Source organism: Phocoena phocoena, chromosome 9 (genome assembly GCF_963924675.1).
Source record: "Phocoena phocoena chromosome 9, mPhoPho1.1, whole genome shotgun sequence".
Taxonomy (NCBI): domain Eukaryota; kingdom Metazoa; phylum Chordata; class Mammalia; order Artiodactyla; family Phocoenidae; genus Phocoena; species Phocoena phocoena.
This window is the reverse complement of record NC_089227.1, coordinates 43,695,565-43,722,289: the sequence shown is the minus strand read 5'-3', so window position 1 is coordinate 43,722,289 and position 26,725 is coordinate 43,695,565.

Here is a 26,725-nt window from a genome sequence, read left to right as displayed (position 1 = left end):
ACTTTCAACATTGTATAGTCGATAGGTTTGGACGAATGTATAATAACATGTATCCATCATTATGGTATCATCCAGAGTATTTTCACTGTTCTAAAAGTCCTCTTTGTTTTGCCTGTTTATCCCTATCTCCACCCCAATCTCTGGAGCCACTGATCTTTTCATGTCTCTATAGTTTATTTTTTTTTCCTTTCTAGAATGCCATATAGGTGAAAGCATACAGTGCTTTTTAGATTGGTTTCTTTCACTTAGCAATATGCGTTTAAGATTCCTACTTGTCTTTTCATGGCTTGGTCACTCATTTCTTTTTAATGCTGAATAATATTCTGTTGTCTGGATGTACCACAGTTTATCCATTCACCTACTAAAGAACATCGTGGTTGCTTCTAAGTTTGGGCAGTTCTGAATAAAGCTGCTGTAAACGTCTGTGTGCAGGTTTTTATGTAGACATATGTTTTCAACTCCTTTGGATAAATACCAAGGAGAGCAGTTGCTGGATTGTTTGGCAAGAGTTTGTTTATATTAGTTAGAAACCACCGAATTATCATCTAGAGTGTCTGTATGATTTTCCATTCCCACTAGAAATGAATGGGATTTCCTGTTCCTCCACATCCTGGTCAGCGCTTGGTGTTGTCATTGTTCCAGATTTTGATAGATGTGTATCTCATTGTTTCAATTTGCATTTCCCTGATGACATATGGGGAGCATCTTTTCAGATGCTTATTTCCCTTCTGTATATCTTCTTTGGTGAGGTGTCTGTTAAAGTCTTTGACCCATTTTTTTAATTCGGTTGTTTTCATACTGTTGAGTTTTAAGTGTTCTTTGTATATTTTGGATAACAGTCCTTTATCATATGAATCTTTTGCAAATATTTTCTTTTTAATAATGTTTTCTTCTTAATATTATTCTTTACATAATTTTATAAATTATTTTGACTTATAAATAGAAAACTACTAAAATAGAAAATAAACAATTGGGTTTTCAGGGCTGAAATATACACATTAGGTTTTGAACTGCTAGGTTTAACATGAGTCCAAGCTATTTCCTCTGGTCTTTTGTACAGACATGATCATTTACAAAAATCAAACTTCGTTCTCTTAGCCCTGACCAATCTGTTAAAACATCATCAGTTTTCGTAAAGTCAAACGACAGCACTAGTTTTCAATGGAAATATAAATAAGCCTTTATTTGATTTAACAAAATGATAGTGTTTAGCAAAATCTTACATTTATATATCCTAAACCCAGTATCTAGTGTTTCCAGAAAATCATCTATAGAGAACATATTTTAGTTCATTTCAGAGTCTGTTAATTGTGTAACACACTGTAACCATTACCTTTTACCAACTACAATTACTCTTCTAATGAAAACTGATGAATTTAACAAAAATTTATTAGATCAGTTTGATCTAAGCATGAACAAGTGGTTGATGGGAGATGCTTCCTAATGAATATTTCATTCCCTTTACCCCTCCCTCCTTCAATTTCATAATTGAATTACATGCCTCAATTTATTTAAGTAAAGAAATAATAATTTAAAACATATAGTGTACAAAATACCATAATATGTAACATTAGCTATAAGGAACTTTCTATTTCAGACCAGAGAAGATATTGCCTGTCGTTTGGTTTTTATACATCTAGTATATGAAGGCAAATCTAGTTTTTTTTTCTGTAAAATTTTCTTCTTCCTCAGTTTTCTGCCTCCTAAATATCTTTGAAATAATGTTCTCTTCTCTCTTTGTCACTGTCAGTGAAAACCACCATTATTTCTGGCAACCCAATTTGCTGCTTCTCTTTCTTTCCCGTTTTTCTTCAATTTCCTATCAGAAAATTCTTTTAAAAGATGCTTAAATCTTGACTTAAATCTTTCAGTGGTCTCCCATTGCCTTTAGAATAAGCTGCTAATACCTTAGAATAAGAGGTCCTATGGGGTTTGTTTCCTGGCTACTTCTCAGTGTCACCTTCCCTGTGGCATCCAGTGCTCCAGTAATACTGGACAGTTTGCTGCATTTCAAACATTTCCTTATGTGCTTGTAGGCTTACCTCTGAATATTCAGTTTTCCCTGCTTGAATTGTTGTCCCCAGACTTTCTCTGCCCCCGACACCACTTAGTAAATTTCCATTCATTGTTCAAGAAGCAAATTTAAACTTTTTTTGTCAGTAGGAGGGCAAGATGTTAAAGTGTGTGTCATCAGCATAAATTTTATCCTATGAATACTGTAAAATAACCTATATTTTGAAACCATCCTCCATATCAATTTCCCATTTCTTTATTTGTACCATGTTTACAAACAGAGCCTTCAAAGTACTTGTAATGAAGAGGACTGCTGGTTAATACCCCACCCATATCCCCTCTTCCTTATCTCTTCACTGCATACCATAAATACAGAGAATTAATAAAAGTCTAGGAGCAGCCCTCTCAACCTGTTATGGAGGAAATTTGATGTATAAGTGTTACAGTTCCTTTGTCCCTAGGTTGGGGTCTATATGAGGTGTTCCTCAAAGAAGTTAAGATCCTGTAACTCACAGTGGTAAGTTGCCAGATAATTCATCCTTTATTGGTTCTCTTTCCTTCCCTCTTATATTTGCCTTGACTCATTTCTTGGGATCATCTCCAAAGTAAGTTACTTGCACTAAAATCTTCGTCCAACAGTCTACTTCTGGTAGAACACATACTAATAAAGACACTGGTAAATACCACTTATACATTGAATTACTTTTGCATGTCATAACCTATTAATGTTAGGCTTTGCTAATCAGAATGTCTTAGGAGTTTCAAAGTAAATAGTTATACTTCTATATAAGTATATAAACTTATGTATAGTTCATATGTACAGATATAAACTTAGAACGTATAAATTCCATTCAAGCTCAAGTTAGAGCAGTTTGAAGATTAAAGAATAGAACAAAATAAACCAAGGTTGATGATATAAAACCCATCACAATCTATGGGTATCTGGCATTATATAACCTATGGGATTCTTCTCTTAGCATTAGAAAAAAATTCCTGAGTCAATTTTAGCACCAAAATATAACTTAGATCTACATGTATTCTTCTTACAATCTTATAACACACTGTTAGGCTTTGGCTAAACTTTAGATCTGGTTTTCTTATTTTTGTCATTTTATTTTAAGATAAAAATTATTATAAAATAGCAAGTCAAAAAGTAAAAGAAAATAAAAACTAACTCTCATTGTTTCTCCCTAAGAGATATCACTATTAAAAGTCTGACATAGCTTTCCGTACAAATTTCCATGTGTATAGGATTATAAATGTAGGCTAACACTGTTCATATCATTTTGTGAACTTCCCTTCCCAGTAAATAGAGTCTGAATTTTTCGATGTCATTAAATATTTTTCCATAAAATTATTTTTGATTGCTATAGGATAGTCCATTTAAGATTCTTATTTTTTGGTTTCATTTTAAGTGACACATTTATAAATCCTTAAAGTCAAATTTTGTAAACTGATAGTTGTTACAGAGCCTACCCATGGTAACCATATCCTGGCTCATAGAATCTTGGGTAATTTTACCACCTGGCATCAGAGAATCAAGTAATTCAATGTTTTAAAACTACTTCAAATGTCTCTGCCTCTCTAAATTTTATTAGAGATCCCTCTTCTACATGACTCTCATTTCAGAACTAACCCATTCCTGTTATTCTGTTTATTCGTATTCTTCTTTCCCCAAAACATGTTTACTACCTGACTTACTACATAATTTCTCATTTTTAATGTTTATTGTCCATCTCTTCAATAGACTTTAAGAACCATGAATGAGGTTCTTTCATGAGACTTGAGGTTCTTCAACAGACTTTAAGAACCATGAATGAGTAGCATGTGGTGGGTGTTTAATAAATTTTTGAGAAGTAAGTACGACTTGAAAAAGGCCTTTTTCACATTGTATAATCTCTAATTCTAGTTATTTCAACTCATTATCATAAGAACCAACATCCCAAAATAATCTTTAGGTTATACTATGTCTTCACTTTGGAGATTTTTGCCCACAGGTTGCTCAGTTGCTAATTTTCTTGTGGGTTTTTGAACTATTTTGATGTATATCATCTGTTCATCTGCACTAGAAAAATCAAAATGAAACTGGATGCTTTTGACACAGAGGAGGAAAGGACTGACCTCCAAATCTGGGTGTAGAATCTGAGATCTACATGAGTTATCTCAAAGCCCAGCATCAAAGTTAGATTATACATGTAGCCATTATAACCATTACAAGGGTAAATGCAAATTATCACTTGATATGTATCTAAAATCTATTATATGTTGAACTCTACAGTAAAGTCATTTTTCCTGTGGAATATCTTTCTAGTAGAAATAAGTGCATGAACATTTTAAGGCTGTTACACATTTATTTTCACTTAGATTTTGGTATGTTAAAGATGTTCATATGATTTGGATTAGGGGAGTAAAAAGAAATTTTCATTTAGTTATATTTTGTCTGCTCTTTTAAAAATTTATTTCTCCTGTTTGCTGCTTCTGGGGGCAATGCTAGGTGTTTGGAGAGGAGGAACTTTCCCTTTCCACTGCTGAGCTCAGGCAGCAGGATACTGTACCATGAGGCGGGGAATTCCATAGTGATGTTGCTGCTGATCAGCCCAGGTCGTGACGTATGAGATTTGATTATTATCTTAGCTCAATAACTAAAAATTGGTTATTTAGCCAGAAATCATTTATCTCTCTTTAGAACCAGCTTTGGTGGTTGACTCCATGGCCTCTAGAGTTGAGTCAATGTACCAGGCAGGTTTATTCGATTCTATATGAAAAGGAAGAAGTCCCTTGATTACAATTAGGTTGTCGTAATGCAACCAATTCCCTTTCTTGTTCCAGAAAAAAAATTTTTTTCAAAGATTATATAACATTCTGAAAGAAAAATAAAACACATATGTATTTGTATTACAAATGTGAAAATGGTTTTTTAGTACTTTTTTGATGCCATCACAACTCAAACTCTACACCCGTACTTGGAGGATTGATGCCTCAGATTATCCAGCCTCAATAAATACAAAACAACAAACAAACAAAAAAGAAAAACATTGATAATTTGTTTTATTACTAATTGAGTAATTTACATTCAAGCCAAAAAAAAGTGCATACACAAACTTCAAAGATAAGCCAGAGGCTAGAAAAGAAATTTGCAATGCATGGTACCCCCCAAAACACCAAGACCCAGAATATATAAAGATTCTTATATTCAGCAAAAGACAACTGCAAAGAAAAATGGGCAAAAGACATAAAGAGACAATCTGAAGAAAAGGAAACCTGAATGTCCAACGAACATATGAAAAAGTGTATATTTTTAATAGTAAAGAAGTGAAAATAAGACATCAGTGAGACTTTTTCAACTCCAGTAAAAGTCTGAGTTTAATAGCTCTCATACATGATGTCAATACAAATTAGTATAACCTCATAAAAAGGAATTTGGCAATATCTAATATAATTGAGGGTGGAGATAACATGCAGTCCAGTAATTCTACCCCTAGTCATATATTCTAGAGAAAATCTTTCAAAAAAAGCCTGCCAACCACCAACATAAGGATAGATCTGACCTATGGGTTCACTTGTATCTGTCTGATATCTGAATACAGCTATCACGCAAATAAACCCAGACCAGAAGAATTGTGAGGATTAATAAGTATGGTTTCAAGTCACTAAAGTATGGAGTAATTTGTTTCACATAAAAAAAGCTAGCACATCCACTCATGTCTATGCTATATATAAATACAAACACAGTGAAAATAAAAAATTATGTTATTATTTTGGAACAATAATATAGAATATTTTCCTACGTGAGGCAAGATATTGAGTATTTGTTATTATCTCTATAGCTAGAGAAAACCAGAAAAATAAGTAGAGAGATAACTAAATTTCCTTTCTTATTCCAAAAATGTAGCCAGTTTTTGTGTCCTGAATGTGGGCTCCTTTGCATCAGATGATCTTTGGGGACCTTGGTTTTTTGTTTTTTTTTGCGGTACGCGGGCCTCTCACTCTTGTGGCCTCTCCTGTTGCGGAGCACAGACTCTAGACGCGCAGGCTCAGCGGCCATGACTCACAGGCCCAGCCGCTCCGCCACATGTGGGATCTTCCTGGACTGGGGCACGAACCCGTGTGCCCTGCAACGGCAGGCGGACTCTCAACCACTGTGCCACCAGGAAAGCCCCTAACCTTGGTATTTTGTGATGATGATAAGAATTTGCTTTGTCTTCATCCACTGAGAGAGGCTAGTTCTTCGAGTTGAAGTGGCTGAGTGCCCAGATCTAAGGAAAAGAAAATTGTGTTAGTTTAGGTTATCCCAGAGGCAGACACTGAGAAAGGAATTTGAGTGCCGGATCTTCATTTGGGAAGTACAGAAAATAAGGGAGAGGAGAGGTGGTGCAGGGAAGGGAAGGAGACAAAAGGTACATTATTCAGCCTACTGTCCCCCAAGGGCAACTGGAGCTCAATCCTGTAAGGAAACTATAAACTGGTGTAAACACCTGACTCAGTTTCACCTCTGCAACCCTTCTCCTCTCATCTACCACAGAAGGGTGAGAGAGCTGGAGTATTTAGCCACCATCTTCAACGAGTTGAGGCCTGTTCCAGTGGGAGAGTGGTGTTAATTCCCTGGAATTTCCAGACTGCTATGTAGGAGGAAGCCTTTTCCTGGCTCTGGAAAAAAAAAATTCCTCAGACAAAGGGAAGTTCATCAGAGAACAATAAAAGGTCCAAGACATAGGGGTAGGGTCTGATCGTGTCTGCTCTAGTGATCTTTCCTGTAATTGGGCAAAGGAGAAATTTGGTTTGGAAATTTCAGAGACTGGTCTACTTGCTCAGAGATTGGAAAGTGGGGACTTGGATGGCTCGGGTTGCCATGGTTACTGTGAATGGCGACCTTAAGGGGCGAAGTAGCGGCTGATTCCAGGTTTGCTTTGCTGGCCCCTCTGTCCACCAGGCTTTCAAGGGTTCATATGTTGCAGAGAGCAGGCTCTAAGGCAGCCAGGTATAGTAGAAGGAGAACCCAAATTTCATCCTCATAAGCCCTTGGAGACTTGTGTATTGTAGGGAGTGGGAATGCCCCGCTGCCAAATATGATTATGGTAAGGTTTTTGTATCATTGGTAAGTGGGGCATAAGCCTGAGTGATTTAGGAAAAATAATCCATCTAAGGTTTCCTGCACCTAAGTGATATGGAACATATTATAACCAGTCTCCTATTGTTAGAAGTCAATACATTATGTATAAAATCAAGATGATTGTCTTTGAATTTTACCTGTGTGAGGATGTCTGAGAATTTTCTCTAGGAGAAATCCCTAACTGTGGAAATCTGGATCAAAAGGTGGGCACAGTTTGAGTTTTAAAATATACTGCAAAATTGTCTTTGAAAATAGATATATTGATTTGTACATAGTTCCACCAATGTATTGATAGTTGGAGTTTTAATGATGCATAAGTGGCATTTTTAAAACCTATCTTTTAACTACATACCACTATTGCTAGCTTCCATGTCTTAATCTTCTCTTATTTCACAAAACAACAGAAAGTCATGAGTTATCAACACGGGGTGTCAAAATGTGCCAAGTTGTTCTTAATTAGACTAGTTGATTTTCTTCTCACTTTTGAGATATTTCTGGAAACTTTGAAAGAATTTTTCTTCTTTAAGTTATTCAAACTCTTGCTAAATTGGCTTGCTTTTGTATAATATGAAATTCATATTTAATGTCAAGGTGTTACTAGAATTCTAGTTCTGTGACTCATTTTTTCCAGTTTTTTTTTTTTTTTTTTTTTTTTGCAGTATGCGGGCCTCTCGCTGTTGTGGCCTCTCCCGTTGCGGGGCACAGGCTCCGGACGCGCAAGCTCAGTGGCCATGGCTCACAGGCCCAGCCGCTCCGCGGCATGTGGGATCTTCCCGGACCGGGGCACGAACCCGTGTCCCCTGCATTTTTTTCCAGTTTTATTCTTTATTATCTTATTTATTTAGCATGTGTGATAGAGAACTGATAAACAGAATTCCATGTATATTATAAAGACCACTTAGTTGATTTACAATACTTAAAACTCCCAGTAAGTAAAATGAAAATAAGAGAAATTATATCTTTGATAAGATTCAGCTTTTATCAGGAGGTAATATTAAAATTTGCTTTCAGAATATAATCAAGCATTTGTCCAGTTATCTTTAATTGATCTGCTATAAAAGTGAGAGTGCAAATTGTAGATGAAATTGCAATGCATTACAAATTGAAGAGGATAAAATAAAGCAAAATAGGATGGAGATTTTTTCATTTGAGCACTCATGGGCTACTTACTGTTTTTCAATATTGCTAGTGAGGGGGAAAAAATTCAATAGCTTAAAATCAACCTGGACTTTAAAATGAAATTTAAAAAAGTTTTTGTGATTTTGGTTACTTTTAACTCAAAATGGGAGTTCTATGACAGGCTGCTTATTACTGCCTTGTCTGACAGGCTGGAGAAACTACTTACTCAGGCAGCATGGGTGAAGGGCTAATTATGGCAATGAAGGGAGAGAGGGGATAGAAGTTAACGAGCCTGAATCTCTCCAGTGCTGTTACTCCCTTACTCTGTGTTTCTAACTTAGGCTTGTAAAGATACCCATTTCCTTTTTAGCCTGAAATGCTCAGAAAAACAGATAAGACCATGGGCTTGGGCATCGCAGTGGCTGAATCTCATCCATCTCTTACTAGTTAAATTTTAGGTTCTAATTTTTTATTGCAGTATAGTTGATTTACAATATTAGTTTCAGATATACAGCACAGTGATTCAGTATTTTTATGGGTTATACTCCATTTAAAGTTATTACAGTATAGTGGCTATAATTCCTGTGATGTATCCTTGTTTTTTATCCATTTTATACATAGTATCTCTTAATCCCATATCCCCACACCTCTGTCTTGCCACTCTCCCCATCCTTTTCCTATTAACACTAGTTTTTCCTTTTTTTAAAATTTATTTATTTATATTTTAGTTTGACTGTGTTGGGTCTTCGTTGCTGCATGCAGGCTTTCTCTAGTTGCAGTGTGCGGGCTACTCAGTGCAGTGGCTTCTCTTGTTGTGGAGCATGGCCTCTAGGCCGTGCAGGCTTCAGTAGTTGTGGTGCATGGGTTCAGTAGTTGTTGCTTGTGGGCTCTAGAGCTCAGTAGTTGTGGCACACGGGCTTAGTTGCTCTGCGGCGTGTGGGATCTTCCTGGACCAGGGCTCAAACCCATGTCCCCTGCATTGGCAGGCAGATTCTTAACCAATGTGCCACCAGAGAAGTCCCTACTAGTTTGTTTTCTATATCTGTGAGTCTGTTTCTGTTTTGCTATATACATTCATTTACTTTTTAGATTCCACATATGTGATAATAACGTACAATATTTGTCTTTCTCTGCCTAAATTATTTCACTAAGCATAATTCTCTCTAGGTCCATCCATGTTGTTGCAAATGGCAGAATTTCATTCTTTTTCATGGCTGAGTAATACTCTAGTGTGTGTGTGTGTGTGTGTGTGTGTGTGTGTGTGTCTGTCTGTCTGTCTCTGTGTGTCACACCTTTATCCATTCATTGGTTGATAGGCACTTGGATTATTTCTCTATTCTGGCTATTGTAAATAGTGCTTCTGTGAACATTGGGGTGCATGTGTCTTTTCAAATTAATGTTTTTGTTATTTTGAATATAAACCCAGGAGGGAAATTGCTGGATCAGATGGTAGTTCTATTTTCAGATTTTTGAGGAACCTCATACTGTCTTCCATAGTAACTACACCAATTTACATTCCCACCAACAGTGTACAAAAGTTCCCTTTTCTCCACATATTCATCAACATTTGTTATTTGTAGACTTTTTGATGATAGCCATTTTAACAGTTTCGAGGTGATATCTCGTTGTTTTGATTTTTATTTATCTTATAATTAGCGATGATGAGCATCTTTGCATGTGCCTGTTAGCCATCTGTATGTCTTTTTTAGAAAAAGTCGATTCAGGTCTTCTGCCCACTTTTTTAATTGGGTTGTTTGTTTTTTTGATATTGAGTTGTATGTGCAGTTTATATATTTTAGATATTACCCTCTTATTGGTCATATCATTTGTAAATATCTTCTCCCATCCTGTAGGTTGTTTTTTTTTGTTTTGTCAATTATTTCTTTCAGTGTGCAAAAGCCTTTATTAGGTCCCATTTATTTATTTTTGCTTTTGTTTCCTTTGCCGTAGATCCAAAAAATATTGCTGTGTTTTATGTCAGAGTATTGTGCCTAATATTCTCTTCTGGGAGTTTTATGATTTCAGGTCTTACATTTAGGTTTTTAATCCATTTTGAGTTTATTTTTGTATATGGTGTCAGGGAATGTTCTGATTTTATTTATTTTTAAGTTTTATTTTTTTGCTGTACGCGGGCCTCTCGTTGTTGTGGCCTCTCCTGTTGTGGAGCACAGGCTCTGGACATGCAGGCTCAGTGGCCATGGCTCACGGGCCCAGCCGCTCCGTGGCATGTGGGATCTTCCTGGACCAGGGCACGAATTCGTGTCCCCTGCATCGGCAGGCGGACTCTCAACCACTGCGCCACCAGGGAAGCCCCTGATTTTATTCTTTTACAGGTAGCTGTCCAGTTTTCCAGCACCACTTCTTGAAGAGACTCTTTTCTCCATTGTATACTCTTGCTTCCTTTGTCATAGATTAATTGACCACAAGTGTGTGAGTTTATTTCTGGCTTTTCTATTCCATTCCATTGATCTATGTGTCTGTTTTTGTGCTAGAACCATGCTGTTTTGATTACTGTATCTTTGTAGTATAGTCTAAAATCAGACAGCATGATACTTCTAGCTTTGTTCTTTTTTTCCTCAAGGTAGCTTTGGCAATTGGGGTCTCTTGTGATTCTATATCCTTTTTAGGATTAATTGTTGTAATTCTGTGAAAACTGTCATGGTACTTTGATTGCAATTGCATTAAATCTGTAGATTGCTTTTGGTAATATGACCATTTTAACAATATTAATTCTCCCTGTTTAAGAACATGGGATATCTTTCTGTTTCTTTGTATCGTTAATTTCCTTCATCAGTGTTTTATAGTTTTCAGAGTATAGATCTTTGACCTCCTTGATTGTTTATTCCTAAGTATTGTATTTATTTTTTTGATGCCCCACTTACAGATCATTGAGACAGAAAATCAATAAGGCTACAGTGGTCTTAAATGACACAATAAACAAATTGGACTTAATAGATATCTATAGGACATTCCATCCCAAAACAGCAGGATACACATTCTTTTTAAGTCCTCATGGAACGTTCTCCAGGATATATCACCTGCTAGGCCTCAAAACAAGTAGGTCTCAAATTTGGGAGGATAGAAATTATATCAAGCATTTTTTTTTCTGACCACAATGACATGAAACTAGAAGTCAATAACAGGAAAAACGAAAAGAGAAAAGAACAAACATAGAGTAAACAATATGCTACTAAAAAACCAATGGGTCAATGAAGAAATCAAAGAGGAAATCAGAAAATACCTAGACATTAATAAACATGGAAACAAAACTTTCCAAAATCCACAGAATGCAGCAAAAGCAGTTCTAAGAGGGAAGTTGATAGTGATACAGGCCTTCCTCAAAAAATAGGAAAAATAGCAAATAATCAACCTAACATACTAACTGAAGGAATTAGAAAAAGAAGGAAGAAAGCCCAAAGTCAGCAGAAGGAAGGAAATAGTAAAGGTCAGAGAGGAAACAGAGACCAAAATAATAATAGAAAAGTTCAATGAAACCAGGAGCTGTTTTTCTGAAAAGAAACAAAATTGATAAACCATTAACCAGGCTCATCAAGAAGAAAGGAGAGAGGACCCAAATAAACAAAGTAAAAAATGAAAGAGGAGAAATCACAGCCGATACCACAGATATACAAAATATAATAAGAGAATACTATGAACAGTTATATTCCAACAAACTGCACAACCTAGAAGAAATGTATAAATTTCCAGGAATATACAGCCTTCCAGAACTGAATCAGGAAGAGACAGATAATTTGAATAGACTGATCTCTGTAGTGAAATTCAATTTGTAATAATAAAAAAAAATAAAACCCCAAAACAAAAAACCTCCCAGCTAACAAAATTCCAGGACCAGATGGCTTCAAAGGGGAATTCTACCAACATATGAAGAAGAGCTAATACCTATCCACAGACTACTCCAAAAACTGAAGGTGGTAGAACACTCCCAGGTTTATTCTACAGGCCACCATTACTTGATGCCAAAACCAGGCAAAGACATTACAAAAACATAAAATTACAGGCTAATATCTTTGAATATAGATGCAAAAATTCTCAACAAAATATTAACAAACTGAGTCCAACAATATAAAGGATCATACACCATGGTCAAGTGGAATTTAATCCAGGGATGCAAGGATGGTTCGATATTGATTGAAGACAGTTGATGTGTGATACACCACATTAACGAGAGGATGGGTAGAAATCACATGATCATCTCAATAGTCACAGAAAAAGCAATTGACAAAATTCAACATCGTTTCATATAAAAACTCTAATCAGGGCTTCCCTGGTGGCACAGTGGTTGAGAGTCTGCCTGCTGACACAGGGGACACAGGTTCATGCCCCAGTCTGGGAAGATCTCACATGCTGCGGAGTGGCTGGGCCCGTGAGCCATGGCCGCTGAGCCTGTGCGTCCGGAGCCTGTGCTCTGCAACGGGAGAGGCCACAACAGTGAGAGGCCCGCGTACCGCAAAAAAACAAAACAAAACTCTAATCAAAGTTGGTATAGAGGGAACATACCTCAACATAATGAAGGCCATCTATGACAGACGCACAGCTAACATACTCAGTGATGAAAAGCTGAATACCTTTCCTCTCAACTTAGGAACAAGACAAGGATGTCCACTCTCACCACTTCTGTTTAACATAGTAATGGAAGTCCTAGCCACAGCAATCAGATAAGAAAAATAAAGTAGCATCCGAATTGGAAATAAAGAATTAAATCTATCACTGTTTGCAGATGACATGATACTGTATATAGTAAACCCTATAGTCTCCACAAAAAGACTATTAAAATTAATGAATTAATTCAGTAAAGTTGCAGGGTACAAGATTAATATACAGGAATCTGTTGCTTTTCTATACACTAATAATTAACTATCAGACAGAGAAAGCAAAAAAAAAAAAAAAACCCAACAAAACCCTGTTTAAATTGCATCAAAAAGAATAAATTATAAATTATTAATCTCGAGTCTGTTTCTTTGTCTATAAAATGGGAAAAATAGCCATCTCACTGGGTAATTGAAGTTGAACAAAGACAACAATGTGTGCATTGTCTATGTATGTGTTATGTACTGAGACTTGAAGCCTAGTGATTATTATTTTAATTTGCTGTTTTTGGTACTGTTCTTACTACTACTTATTATTGTAATGCTTTACTTTGGTTTGGGATTAAATCATTTACTAGAAGTGAAGGGAACATGTCATAGGATTCAAGTTTCCTAACAATCACACTTAAAAGATGAATTCCAAATGATTATTTTTACTACTGTCGGTAGAATGGGCTTTCTCAGGTCTGTAGAAGGATTCTTACTAAGAATTTTTGGTAAGGTTTTTATAAGTCTATGTCATTGTTCAGACAATTCACAAATGTAAGTATATAATTCATTCTTGAGAATAGCTGTAATATAAAATAGTTCAGTAGTTACTAAAACTGGATGATAATCAAAATCACCTGTGGCATTTCAAGACATACAGAAACTGAGGTCCTGCCCCAGTCCTTCTCAATTAGAGTCCTGAAATGGGTTATCTATATGATAGGGATCACTTCTGATGGTCAGACCAATGTGGCAACTGCTACTATATTTGAAGATTAGTTTTGGAAATGTTATGCCTTTAGTAAAATGGGGTAAATGTCGCCCCTCTTGTTGCATTTAACATTGTGCTTATGGATTAATTTTCAGAAATGGTATGAGGAGTAAATGTTTTCTCCTCCTTCCCTTTTACATTGCTAACAATGTAGACCTTTGAGTTATTCTAGTCTAATTTCCTCCATATGCAAAGACTCTGGCAATCTTGACTCATTCAGCAAATGGAGTATATATCACTACATGAATGCTTTTCATCTAGTTCACAGAAATCCCTCTTCTGGGATCTAAAAGACACCTCTGTAACATTCATAAAAATTTGGGAAGATAATCCTCTGACTTTTTTCTGTGTTTACATTGAGGATTATTATTTAAAGGCCAACAATTTATGTGAAATGCTGGGAAATACAGTGCAGCTGTGGTTTGTGGGAAAGTGATGTGAGAGAAGTTCAATGACTTTTCTAACCATTGGGTTTCTTCATCCAAACCATTATGGCTTTTTCTTCAGACCAGGTTTGCAAAATTTAATGCCTACTAGCATATATGAGTGAAGTACATGGGGACTCTTACAAAATGGTATCCATAATTGACTAAGTTGAATTTTTTCTGTATCATTTTATTTGCAGGTTATATATGTAGTGCTAGTCTTTACTTCTCAGAAGGTGTATATGTAGTCTTCCAGTTTTCTTGAAATCCATGGTCCTCTTGGTAACGTTATATTTTATTTTTAAATTTTGATAGAAAAATGAGTCTAACAAATGTTTAATTTTTCTCTTAACTTTGCTTTAAGAAAACTGTGCATATGTGATAAATGGCAGCTTATTGTTGCAGTGTAGGAATAAAGACTCAGTGTTTCTGGATCTGATTATTTTTTTTTCCCCAAGAGGCCTCCATATTCTTAAGAGATTGAAATTAATTTGTATGAGAAATGTAAAAAAAAATATTTTTAAGAGATGGAAATTAATTTTAAAAATTAACAATATATTGTTGGTTTATACAGCTTGGACCAATCAAAACACATCTATGGGATAAGATGTGGCTCATCTTGTACCTTCTAGCAGCCTCCATTCTGGACATTTATGTACTTCAAACATAATAAATAACCATGGATAGTGGCATTAACTCATAGTGATGATGTGCTCCTTTTATTACTCTTAATTTTTCTCCTAGATTTCAAAGAACGAGCTTTCCTTGTGTCTTTTCTTTGACTTTATTCCGCACATTTATTATAACTAGTAAATTCTAGACCATTTTCCAATAGACTTCAGATCTTCTAACTCAACCATATTTAGGAAATAGCAGGTGATAATGCAACTATTTAGTTTCTGTTCAGAATCTGCTGTTTCTTAGTGCAGAAAGATGCAGCCCAAATCCCATTTGCAGTGTTTATTACCTCTCAGAATCTGTGAGCAAGCATCTTTCCTGGTCCTTTTACTTGTCTGTCTTGTCTATTGGCTATCCATTTTCCATTGCTGTCCCAGGTTGGCTGCCAGCGGTACATTTCTCAGCCACTTAATAACTTTACTTAGACAGATTTATAAGAATCCAAGTGCTGTCAAGTCCCTGAGATGTATAGACTGAGGCTTTCTTCTTCTCTTCCACCTTTCCAACTTTACAGTGTAAGTCTGTCTCCGTAATAGCGCTTGGGTCTTAATAGAGTCTGTCTCTCAGGGTCCAGCATCAGCATGGCTTATGCTCATCTGTTCTGCACTGGACTGCAGTTAAATAGGAGCAATTTATTTCTGTTGTTGTCAATATCACATTTCATGAACCTGAAACTCATTACATTTTTTTTCAAATTACCTTCCTTGGCTGTGTAAGGGCATTTCCTATTTGCCACAGATCATTCCTTTAGATTTGGAAAGAACTGAAACGCTTTGTTACACTTCTGATTGGTATAATAGGGTGCCATTTAGGTTAAGGATGGGCAGAAGAAAAGCACACCTTTTGACTACAGAAACTACACTTGCCATACTAAATCACAAGGATAGTGGTTTTGGAGCTTCTAGCTTACAATGCAAAGGAAGGAAAATAAAGAGCTCTCACATTATGATGTATTACTATAAACTTCTTAAAGACTAGAAATGTTTTTTTTTCAAAAGGAATTTAAGAACTGTATCCGAAGGGCAGTTAGGAGTACTGTTAAGGACCATGTCTTAGTGGAATACCGGACCCAATTAAAATAGTTTGCTTTTCCTTTTATGCAAATTTTGCATTGCAGTTGGACCCTCTGCCAATCCCTGTTCTAGAGCACAGTGCTAGGTAACTGGACATATTTTTTTCTTCTCCTTACTGATACTTAGAGGAAACCCTGATATCAGGTCCCGCAAAGTCAGGGTTGGCTCTCTGCCCAGATGGAGTTGTAAATGATTTAAGGATGCAACAAAGTTTCCTGTGCTCACCAATATCTCAATCAGTGTTTTATCAAGATACAACTCTTCTATTGACTGATCAGAGTCGACTATTCCTTGAGTTTGAGGATCCTAAGGTGACAGGGCCATTATTCATAGAAGAATACAGAAAAAGTTGTAGCATGGAAAAAGTCCTAGACTGAGAGTCAAGAAACCTGAGATCTAATTAGGATTTACCAGTGAATGACCCGGCTACATGGAATTGAGCTAGGTGTTTGAGGTTTTTGCAGTTTTCTCATCAGCATGGATGATGAAGGTCTGTTTTAACTTGCTAGTTCCGATTTTTGTATTTCTCAATAATGAGAGGGAGGTGTAGCACATTATTTGGACACCTCTCATTACTGTGATTGAATTTACTACCTAAATGAATTATTATGGAAAAAGTAGTTGTCCCTTAGTGCACACTATTCACTAACCTATCACCAACACCTAACACAAAGGAGATGCTTAATCATCAGTTTTGAATTAATGGATAAATGAATGCATGAATGAAATAATCTAATCATACTTAGTCTGTTTTTTTTTTTCTCTTTTTACGGTATGCGGGCCTCTCACTGTTGTGGCCTCTCCCGTTGCGGAGCACAGGCTCCGGACGCGCAGGCTCAGCGGCCATGGCTCACGGGCCCAGCCGCTCTGCGGCATGTGGGATCTTCCCGGACCGGGGCACGAACCCGTGTCCCCTGCATTGGCAGGCGGACTCTCAACCACTGCGGCACCAGGGAAGCCCAGTCTGTCTTCTTTTTTTTAATGGATTCTATCTTTGTCTTCTTATTTGTAACTTCACCTTACACTTATGAACTGGGAGTGAGCATGCCCTTTTGCTGTCCTCCTTACAACCATGGTCCAGTGTCTTAGACAGCCTTATATAGGCTTTGCTTACCCAGAACAAACAAATCAGTCAATTCATCTGGTACTCTAGACCCTTGGCAGAATTTCCTTGCCAGGCATGCTGAATTCCCATGAGTGGGAGCTAAAAACCTTAGGGGACTGAGAAGTAGCCACAGAATACTAGTTGTATGGATTAACCCTACAATTAAACGACTGTTAGTAATGAACTTTTATACTTCTCAAGGTTTCCCGGAACCAATGCTGCATTAGATGTCAAAGTACTGATGAGTGTATGTTGGTTTTGCAGGTTTTTGTGTTTGAAGCATTTTTAGCTCTAGCTTTTTCTAATTTCAGAGGGCTCCTTATTTCCAAACAGTAGCTAAGCATGCTTAATGAAGCAAAATACAGTCTCTGTCATTAAGAAGTCCATAATTTTGTTTTAAAACATAGAAATTGGAAATACTTATAAATGGACTTTGCAAACTTTCCCATGTTTGCTTTGGGAAAGGAACTAACATAAAGGATCCTTTTTTATTACAGGTTTTTTATTTTTTTGGTCCCTTCTGTAGAGTTAATACCTTTAAATATCAGTTTTCCATGATCTAGAGAGAGAAAAAAAGCTATTAGTACGTGTTGATCTAAGAATCATGAATCATGTTGATCTAAGAATCACTGAAACATGAGAATTTAATAAAGATGGTTCTTAGCCAAGCAACGGTAGCATCTCATAAATACAATGAAGTAAGTACAGATATTTGCAAGGGCACTCCTATTTACCCTCATTGTCTTATGGTTGAAGAAGCAATGGCTGTGAGAAGATGGCAGTTATTACAAGAGTGAATGGGAAAAAACAGAAAACAAAAACAAAATTTTAAAAAATCTATAATTACTGTCTTTCAAGCTGAATATCAATATAATCTATGTGTATCATACTACTCAATGTCAAAAATTATCAATTACTGATCAGAATAAATAGCCAACTGTTTTTATTGTCATTGTGTACCTAACAGTGTGAAATTTAATCATTGTAAAATATGAGGAACAACTTTGGGTCTCCCTATAACTAACAATCCCAGTTTCTTGAATCCATTTGGGAGGGTTGAGGTGTGGATAAAAAGGGAATAATAGTATCTCATCCAGATTACTTCTTTACTTACTCTGGTTTTCTCTATGCAAATTGAAATAGCTGCCTTTACACGTGTAAGAGCCAAGATAGGAAGACCTGGTTGCATTTCTAAGTGAACCTTTGTTAGGTATCATTTTAGAGACTTCTGTAGGAGAAATTTCTTAACTTTCTCTGTAACATCTCTGTGTCGGCAGTCTTTAACTTTTTCTCTTTCCACATCTAAAGGTTATGGTTCTTTACCTAATTCAAGTGTTCATAGCAAAGGTGGAGTGAACTAGTACGATGCTGTCCTTGATATTGATACTGTGTTGATATCAGCATAATTGTTTATTATGCACACATTGATACCATAAGGAATGATAAATAAACGACCTTGCCAAAGAACAGTAGATTATAATAATGGCAAGTGTTTATTGAGAACTTCAATATGCCAGCAGTAGTTCTATGTAATTTATATGGTATCATATTTATTTTCAAAGTAATCCTGTGGAATACTCATTTTCCCTTGTATTTATGGCTGCAGAGACTGAGTGTTCAGGCAGTTTGCCAAAAGCTAGAGTCAGAATTTGAACCCGGGTAGTCTGATGTCAAAGCCTGTGTACCACCTAATTAGTTTCTTTCTAGAAAAATTTTTGAGCCTACTGTATTTGTCACAAAAATATTATTAATTTATTAGGTTCAACTTTCAGAGTTGCATTTTCTAAACTCTATTCCCTGGAATAAAAGTCTCATGAGGTAGTAACTCATACAGAGGGGTCCTTGGCTGAATATGTTTGAGAAGTGATGAGTTAATCAAACCAGTTTCTGTTACTAGGCCCTCTTAGGGCTTTTACCATGCTAATGCACATTGTAGTGCCCCAAAACTAGGAGAGTGTGCAACGTTTTCCTCTCTTGGGCACACTGTGGGAAAGAATTACTTTTGTGCTGATTTTAGTCTATAGACCTGTACTGTCTGATGTGATAGCTACTAGCCAAATGTGGCTATTTAAATTAAAATTAATTAAATTAAAAATCCAATGAGTTGCATTAGTCACATGTTAAGTGTTTAATAACCATATGTGGCTAATGGCTACTATATTACACAGTGCAGATATAGAACATTTCCATCTTCACAGATACTTCTGTTAGCATTTATGTTGTTCTGCATTTGTGGCTAGAGGAAAATAATGGTTTGTAGGTTACTAAACTATACAGGTAGACAGTTGCTGCACTAAGGTCAATCTTGAGATAGAAACAATGCTTTTTTAATGACTTCCTTTAGTTTTTATACTGCTGTAAAATGAATCTTTTGATTAAAATATAATTGTGTTTATAAATCACTAATTCCTTATATCTATGGCAAAATTCAAAAGATTTATAGGACTTGGAGTTCAGTATTTAAATAGATATAAACAGCAAAATAAAATAGAGGAAAGCAAGCATGAAGAAAAGATAGATTAGTAATCTTGAGAGCAAGAAGTGGGATGCAGGGATTCCTCTTTCTGTGTGCTGGATACATAAATAAAATCTAACTATATGATGCAACTGGCATAGTTATACCTCATACTCCAGAGAAACAACAGTTGTGATACCCAGCTTGAAAAAGCTAATGATGAAAGACTCTCCCATCAAAGTGGCATTAATAGGGGAAAGGTAAAATACTAGACCTAGGGTTACTTTTTGATACTTACCTGGAATTCTAAAAGCAATGATCTTTAGGAATCAGGCAGGTTGAGGTAAATACATAAAGGGAGAGAGGAATGGTGGTAGGACAGGGATTGGGAGGGTGGGTATAACACAAATAGGGACTTTTCCCCAAATCAATACTTTTTTAAAAAAATAAATGTATTTTTGGCTGTGTTGGGTCTTCATTGCTGTGCGCAGGCTTTCTCTAGTTGCGGCAAGCAGGGACTACTCTTTGCTGTGGTGTGTAGGCTTCTCATTGCGGTGTCTTCTCTTGTTGTGGAGCGTGGGCTCTAGGCACGCAGGCTGAGTAGTTGTGGCTCACGGGCTCTAGAGCGAGGATCAGTAGCTGTGGCACATTGACTTAGTTGCTCCACGGCATGTAGAATCCTCCCGGCCCAGGGCTCGAACCCATGTCCCCTGCATTGGCAGGCAGTTTCTTAACCACTGCACCACCAGGGAAGCCCCCCCAAATCAACACTTTTGATGCTGGTTGCCAGTATGTGACATCTGAATCCTAATTGTTCTAGAATAAATGGAAATCAAAATCTCACATTCATTAAAGTAAATAGGGAAACGATTTTAAATTAGGGAACAAAGGATATATTTATATTGCCATACATTGGATAACTAGACAGCAAGACATCGCCACCCTCTGGAGGTAGCTGCTCTGAATTGCAAGTACACCATCTCAGAGATAAACCCAGTTTGGCAAGTTTCTTAATTGAATATCTGGAAACACCTGTAATATTTGGTGTTAAATATTATTCACATTAATAAGATTTTAAAATGCTGTGAAGAGTGAGGTCTCAGAGATAGTTAAAAAATTGTGGTCAACTTGAAAGTAGGGACAGTGTCTTATTTTAAAATTATTATTTGTATCAAAGTAATACATGTATATTTTTAATGTACATATCTATAAATATACACATATAATTATAGGTACATATATCTACTTTCCTTTATAGGAAAATGTAATATTTGATCCAGTCATCAATATTTCCAAGACCCCTTCCCAAATTTGCAACTTCATATGGCTAAGTAATGTGTTTCTACTCATACCACTTGGTTGTCAATTTTACATGTAAAATTGATTTCCTATTAGAGAAGATAAGATAGCCCTCCTGCATCCAGTTGTTTAAATCAATATTCAACATTCATATTATTATAGCTATGTAAGTATGTTTCCTGCCCAAATGTATATTATAGATTGCATTTCTGTTTTTTGTTCAGTTTTCCTGTAATTATTTTTTTTTTTTGCTCAGGTTTTCTGTCATCACTTATTTTTACCAAATTTTCCATCAAAATTGTAAATATTTTATGTAAATCCAAATTTATTAGAATTCTGCCCTCTGCCCTTTCCTTTGCCCATTTCCTTGGAGACATCTCTCTGGAATCCCTCCATCTTTCTGCTTCAGTTTGGACTGGATGTTCTCCAGTTGTCATTCTGGGACTTGCTTATTCTGTTCCCCTGGTTGGAGCATGTGTGTTCTGTGTCTGGTATTCAGTTTTCCTCCTTGCTGCTATGCCCTCATTTTGCAGAAGCTGTGCATCTTTCTATAGTTTCTAGAGAAAGAGGAGATGGGGTTTTGTGTGTATGCTCTTCTAAACCATAAAAATCTATATTACCCCATTTATTGAGAATTTCCTTAGTTTTTCATTAATGATTTACAGTTTTACTCTGAGATCTTGCATGTTCTTTATCAGATTTATTGCTTTCTTTTTAATGATGTATTTAAATGGTATGTTAATTTTTTCTAAATATTGCTTCACAGTATTTAGAAATACAATTGACTTTTAAAAATTGAATCTGGGGGCTTCCCTGGTGGCGCAGTGGTTGAGAGTCTGCCTGCCAATGCAGGTGACACGGGTTCGTGCCCCGGTCTGGGAAAATCCCACATGCCGTGGAGTAGCTGGGCCTGTTAGCCATGGCTGCTGGGCCTGTGCGTCTGGAGCCTGTGCTCCGCAACGCAACAGGAGAGGCCACAACAGTGAGAGGGCCCACATACCGCAAAAAAAAAAAAAAAAAAAAAAAAAGAATCTGAATTCAGTGGGCTTTTAAAATTTATTATTATTAATACCAGTAATTCAACCAGAGCTTTTGGGGGGATTTAAAATATAGTTTATATTGTCTGTGGATAATGACAATTTTATTTCTTCCTTTCCAATTCTCTGAATTTTTTTTTTTTTACCTGCCATTCTATATATACCAGTTAGCAACCACTCCTTTCATTTTTAATTCTACACCTCACCAATCCACTAAGCTTTTAGTGTTTTCAACGTGAATTTGCCTTTCACAGTGGGGGTATGGAAAAATAGATAATGTTGAATAAAACTGATGATAGTGGAGTCGCATATAATGTATAAAATAATGTGTTTAATAGAATAAATTTCACTGGAATTCAACTGTATCTTTTTTATTTTTGTGTTCACTACCTAGCCCAGTGCCTGCTATGCATCAGATAATTATTTTGTTGCCTAAATGACTCTTTAAAAAGCTTGCAAGGGTTATTTTTTTTTAATTTGAATATTTTAAATAATAACATTAAGAATTAAAATTACGTATTTGCATAAGTACTTGTAATCACCCTACATATAAAATATTCTAAGTTTAATTTTAGGGACTATTTAAGTTATAACTATTTCACTGGGTACAATATGAGTCTTCACTACCATGAACAAAAATTCATTGAGAATGTCAAAAGTTCTAGACTCTGTGAAAAAATTAATGTAGGCAAATCCTGGAATGTATTAACGTAGGGAAATATTTGGCAGTTTTAATGAATCAAAAATACATTCTACCAACAGTCATGTGAACTCTACCTAGTAGAGTTGTCAGAGGAACTACATATGGAAGAAGTGGAGCCAGGAATATAGAAAATTGGAACTCTTAGCAGTGAGCAGGATAGTGTCAATATTACCCTCACAGTCCAAGAGCAAACTTCACTGAGGTTTGCCACTCTGTTTACCCCTAACATACTCTTCTATCCTACAGAGTTCCAAAATTTCATCAATATTCCAAGTATGTTTTCACCTTTGGGTAGCTTTTCCCTTCCCTTGCATATAACCTTGCCTGATTAAATACTATTATTTCTTGGTGTCTCCAATTAGATACCACTTTTTCTGAGAGCTTTCCCTAAACCTCCAGGTTAGGTTCAGTGCCTCTTCTCTGTAAGTTCGCACAGAACCCAGTTGACATTTATCACACTACATTAAAACTGCCTATTTACTGTCCTTCTTACTACTCTCTAAGAGGGTGGAGACTATGTCTTTTAAAATGTTAAGTCCTCAGTACCAGTTACTAAGAGGAGACTCTATAAAACTTACTGAGTAGATGACTGAATGTTTACTGAGTATTCATCTATAAACATAACACAACTTGTAAGTAGGCTTTTGGTTTAATGGACATAGCATTTCAGAGTTGGAAGAATACATTATACAAGTAATTACATAACGGGTCATTGAATTACAATTTTTATAGGTGCTATAAGGGAAAATAATGACAGGAGTAGACACTTAAAAAAGGGAATCTTGGCCAAATTGTGTGTGGAGAATTGTCAATCTGTGATGGCTAATCCTACGTGTCAACGTGGCTGGACCACAGTACCCAGATATTTGGTCAAACACTAGTGTAGATGTTGCTTTGAAGGTATTGTTCGGATAAGATTAACATTTAAATCAGTAGACTTTGAGTAAAGCCGATTACCTCTTCCACATATGGGTGGACCCCATGTAATCAGTTGAAAGCTTTGAGAGAAAAAGGCTGAGGTCCCCAAGGAAGAAAGAATTCTGCTTCCAGATTGCCTTTGAACTCAATACTACAACATCGGCTCTTTGGGTCTCCAGCCTGCTGGACTGCCTTGCAAATTTTGGAGTTGGCATCCCCCACTATTGTGTGAGCCAATTCCTTAAAATAAATCTCTCTTTATTCACATCCTTTTGGTTCTGCTTCTCTGCACAACCTAATATATAGCTGTAGAAAGACAACATTGAGGAAGTGATGTTTGGTTTGAGCTTTGAAAGAGGAGAAGCGATTAATATGCAAAAGAGGAGAGAGTAGAAACAACATTCTAGCAAAAATAAAAACATGTCCAAGGGCCTTCAGGAGGAAAGATGCACTATATCTTCAAAGAACGAATGCAGGGGGGATGTGAGGGGAGTGCCATGAAATGAGTTGCATAAGGCAGGTAAGGTCAGATCATACAGAACCTGGTCATTTCATTTGAAGAAAATTCACAGAAAACCATGTTTATTTGTATTTGACTATAATTATTAAACTACTTTATAAAATTAGATCTACATAGCATTGAGATTAGCCATACTTTAAATTGTCTATGCCCTTCTCTTCTCTTCATTACTACCCAAACACAAGCATATTCTGGGAAATGTAATAGAAACAAATCCCATGTGTCTCAAGTAGATGTTTGAAAATGTAAGAAAAGATAAAATATCTGCTACGTTGAATCAAAACATCAGTAAAACATTAGCAGAGATTGAGTGAACCTGACAAAAGTTCACAAAACAATTCACTTGCGATAGCGAGATAGAAGTTCAAGTGTGAGGCAGGCAGAATGAGATTGATTATTTAATATTCCTTAGTTATTATATTTAAAAAATACAATTAGGCCTTCTCCTAAAATGTCAGTGCACATTTTTGTAAATTTCACTGCCCATCTATTCATTGTATAGCTTCTTTAAACCTTTTAATGCTATTGTGCCTGTTCTCAGGATTTTCAAATATTTCTGAAGCCACAAATGTAGTAGTATTAAAGAATTAGGAAAAAGCAAAAGCGAAAAAAAAATTGAAATAGTTTTCTTATAGATACTTTTACTATAATCAAAGACTTAAATATGAGAATAGGTTTTAAAGGAAGGTATATGATAGCAAATGAACACATTAGGTGTTTCCTACTCTTAAGTGTTTCATAATTAAGAAGTTGGATGTGATGGTGGGAGAATGATTTTTTTAAGATATAAGGAGAACATAAGCTACTTTTAAAATTATAATGTTATTCACTAAGTTCTTGAGAGTGCATTAATTTATGCCTGTTGTAGAGGAGCCTGAACAAACTGGGGTGATAATAATGAGGACAAGGTGATGATGGCCCGGACCCACCTTTGATCAAGTGGCCAATGCCTAGGGAGCAGGTGCAGCTGACCAAATCTGAGTGGTAAATGAATTGAGTCTGTAACAAATGGGGTGTCAAGTTTTACTCAATTGTACATTGAGCCGTGGAGTTAATTTAATTAAGACATTATGCACTTTTTCCTCCAGATTTATTGAGGTGTAATTGACAGATAACATTGTGTAAATTTAAATGAAAAAGAAATTAAGGTGTAAAAGTCAAAGATTATATATAAATAATTACTACAGTAAAGTTAGTTACCACATCCATTACCTCATAGTTACTTTATTTTTGTGATAAGAACACTCTTAGCAAATTTCAAGTGTACAATAAAGTGTTCTTAATTATAATCACCATTCTGTACTGTAGATCTCCAGAATTTATTAAACTTGAAAGTTTGTGCCCTTTGACTCACATCTCCCCATTTCCCTTATTCCACAGCCCTTGGAAATGACCAATCTACTCTTTGCTTTTATGAGTTCAACTTTTTGAAGTTCCACTTATAAGTGAGGTCATACAACATTTGTCTTTCTATGTCTGACTTGGTTAAAATAATGCCCTCATGTTCATCCATGTTGTTGCAAATGGCAAGATTTCCTTACTTTTCATCGCTAAAAATACTCCATTGTATATATCTATGTCTATGTCTATATATCATATTGTCTTTATTCATCTCTCCATGGAAACTTAGATTTTTTCCATGTCTTGGCTCTTGTGAATAATCCTACAATGAATGTGGGGCTGCACATGTCTCTTCAAGGTGGTAATCTTTTCTCCTTTGAATATATACCCAGAAGTGGGATTGCCAAATCATATGGTAATTCTAGTACTTTTAAGATTTTGAGGAACTTGCATATTGTTTCCTTTAGTGGCTGTACCAATTTACATTTCCACCAACAGTGCACAAGGATTCTCTATTTTCTGCATCTTCACCAACATGTATTATCTCTTGTCTTTATGATAATAATTGTTCTAAAAGGTTTGAGGTGTATTTCTCATTGTGGTTTTTTTTTAATAAATAAATTTATATTTTAAAAAATGTGATTAGGTTTTTTTCCCCATGTGTTTTGTCTCTTAATCCGAAATTCCTATTATGAAGCATTTTTTTAACATCTTTATTGGAGTATAATTGCCTTACAATGGTGTGTTAGTTTCTGCTTTACAACAAAATGAATCAGTTATATATATACATATGTTCCCATATCTCTTCTCTCTTGCATATCCCTCCCACCCTCCCTATCCCACCGCTCCAGGCGGTCACAAAGCACCGAGCTGATCTCCCTGTGCTATGCGGCTGCTTCCCACTAGCTATCTACCTTACATTTGGTAGTGTATATATGTCCATGCCTCTCTCTCGCTTTGTCACAGCTTACCCTTCCCCCTCCCCATATCCTCAACTCCATTCTCTAGTAGGTCTGTGTCTTTATTCCTGTCTTACCCCTAGGTTCTTCATGACATTTTTTTCTTAAATTCCATATATATGTGTTAGCATACAGTATTTGTTTTTCTCTTTCTGACTTACTTCACTCTGTATGACAGACTCTAGGTCTATCCACCTCATTATAAATAGCTCAATTTAGTTTCTTTTTATGGTTGAATAATATTCCATTGTATATATGTGCCACATCTTCTTTATCCATTCATCCGATGATGGACACTTAGGTTCTTTCCATCTCCGGGCTATTGTAAATAGAGCTGCAATGAACATTGTGGTACATGCCTCTTTTTGAATTATGGTTTTCTCA